This window comes from Myotis brandtii, unplaced genomic scaffold (assembly GCF_000412655.1).
Source record: "Myotis brandtii unplaced genomic scaffold, ASM41265v1 scaffold155, whole genome shotgun sequence".
In the NCBI taxonomy this organism is placed as follows: Eukaryota; Metazoa; Chordata; class Mammalia; order Chiroptera; family Vespertilionidae; genus Myotis; species Myotis brandtii.
In genome coordinates this window covers 1,503,363-1,506,269 of record NW_005355621.1, presented here as the reverse complement: position 1 = coordinate 1,506,269, position 2,907 = coordinate 1,503,363, and positions in this window count along the sequence as shown.

The following is a 2,907-nucleotide window of genomic DNA, read 5'->3' as shown; positions in this document are numbered from 1 at the left end:
AATGCTTGTATTCCCCCCACCCCACCTCCCCTCTCCCTCAACCAGAATTCTGTGGAGAAGGGAAGGCTTCCATAGTGTTAAAAGTTCGGGGGAAATGACCAATTTAGATGTTCAACTCAGCCACACACTATGACAAATTACAAATGAATGAAATCATTGAATAGAAAAGTTTCAAGCGTAGGAAAATAGGAAATAATTTTTTCTAAGCCTAAGGAAAGAACATAGAAAAAATATCTGTTGTGATATGAGAAGCGAATGTTAGTATATTATTATCCTAAAAGGCCACACCAATAGGGTAAGTGCTTCGAAGACCGGAACCCTATCTTGTTTGCTGTTCTATGATCGGTGTCTATAGTTGCTTGGCCTGTAATAACAGATCCGTAAATATTTGTTGAATGGAGAGCTTTTTTAAAAAACCTTAAAATCCCAGGGGAGAAGGAAGCAAAAGACATGAAAATACTTCACAGAAGAAGAAATACGGTTATTCAACACACAGAAGCGCATTGCTCACCTAAGAAATAATTGAAATACCAATGGGTTATTATTTTTGTCTATGAAATTAATTGAGATTTTTTTTTTTTGAAAACTATAAATCGTAATGCCAAGCAGATAGGGTAAAACGGCTCCTTCATGCTGCCCTAGATTCCGCCACTTCAGAGACTCATAGAAATGGGAACTGGGTTCTGACAGTATTGAGATGGTCACTGTCACTGGGTTTGTCTCACCAGCAACTCCCCCTCCCCGCGTCTGACAGACCCCACAATCCGCAGGCAGTGCGCCTGCCCTCTGACCCCAGGAACGCACAGAGGAAAGGCTGGTCAGCCCTTCCCTGGGATTTCTCAAAGCAGAACTGGCTGGAGGAGAAGCTCTCCCTTTTCTTTGGTTTATGACTCAGTAAGGATGTGACCTGGAAACTGCTAGCAATCATAGCTCTTGGAATCTGGAGAGAGTATATCTGTGGTCGAATAAAAATATCAGTTGGTTTGCAGAAAGAATCCTGTTAACATTAGATGCCCTGCTTCCTGTCGTTCCTGAGGTCATTTTGTGTGTCCCTGCTCTTCCCACATGTGGACGACGGAAGTCACCCATCCCCCTCTCTGCGTGTACACCAGCGTGGGCTCCTTCTGGTTTGCACGAGTCTATTGTTAAATTCTCAGGAACTTTGCGAACCGGTTGTTAAACGGTTGAAGCTTAAAATCAGCACTGGTTGAAGAATTGACTCCACAGCCATGGGGGAGTTTCTAGCCCAGGGAAATCTACAAACAGTGCACATCAGGGCTTTTCTTCCACAGATATTTTTTCTGTGTTCTTTCTTTAGGCTTAAAAAAATTATTTCCTATTGGCCTAGGCTTGAAGCATTTACCAGCACACCACTCTCCTTACGCTACCTGGACTGGATTTCTGTCACTAGCCTTCACAAGAATGTTGGGCAATGAGGCCAGAGATGCTGAGAGCACCCCAATCCCACCTAAGACTTTTATTAACCCTAGTTTACCAAGGAAACCCCCCCAGGCAGTCTCCAAGGGAGGCAAAACCCTAAGGGGGGGCTTTATTTCTAGGTGGGCTTCAGGCTGCACCTCAAAACAGAACTCTGATGCATGAAACTCTTGTACAAAGTCACAGCCAGACACTTAAGGGTGCAGCCATTGGGCCAGCTGTTTTGCAGGGGAAGGTGTAAGTGCATATCCATCCATGCCTGAGGAGATGGAACCACAGGAAGAGCTCAAGAGAACGTGTATTTTCCTCCAAACGCAGCAAGAAGCCCTGGCAGGGGCCAGGGAGGCTCCCAGGCCTGCTTGCCACATGGGAGCAAAGAAAGAAAAGGAAAAATCAGGGTTCCTCCAGAAGTTCATGCTCTGGGTCAGCTATCTCTCGCACTGCATTCAACAGGTTGGCAGTAAAAAGAGAAGCTATGCCCACCTCCAGACCTCTTTCTTCCCGGCCACCCTGCCCACTGACCTCGATGACCCACTCAGTGCCTGGGCCTTTGTTCAATCACATCCCTCCTCTCCCTCCTTTTCTTGGAAAAGAAGCCAAAAAGAGGGAAGAGTGTGGAGATAGAAGCCCCTCCCCCAGATGCCTTCAGAATTCTTTTTTTTTTAAATATATTTTTATTGATTTCAGAGAGGAAGGGAGAGGGAGAGAGAGATAGGAAACCAATGATGAGAGAGAATCATTGATTGGCTGCCTCCTGCACGCCCGCAACCCAGGCATGTGCCCTGACCAGGAGTCAGACTGTGACCTCCTGGTTCCTAGGTCCATGTTTAACCACTGAGCAACACTGGCAGGGCCAGAATTCTTTTGACTATAAGTAGGAACATGAAAACTTGCTACCTTCTACATCAGTGATTTCATTTTTGGGAATGGTTTCTAAAGAAATAATCTATATCCTATATAATAAAGAGGTAATATGCAAATTGACCATCACTCCAACACCCAAAGATGGCCGCCCCCATGTGGACACAAGATAGCCGGCAGGGGAGGGCAGTTAGGGGGGACCAGGCTGGCACAAGAGGGCAGTTAGGGGCTATTAGGCTGGCAGGGGAACAGTTAGGCGTCAATCAGGCTGGCAGGAGAGTGGTTAGGGGGTGATCAGGCTGGCAGGCAAAAGTGGTTAGGGGCAATCAGGCAGGCAGGCAGGCAAGTGGTTGGGAGCCAGCAGTCCTGGATTGTGAGAGGGATGTCCCAGATTAGAGAGGGTGCAGGCTGGGCTGAGGGATACACCGCCTCGCCCTGTGCACAAATTTTGTACACCCGGCCTCTAATATATATATATCTATCTACACTAATAAAAGAGAAACATGGTAATTGGCGTACGACCGCTACCCTTCCCATTGGCTAATCAGGGAGATATGCAAATTAACTGACAGCCAAGATGGCGGCCGGCAGCCAGGCAGCTGGAAGCGA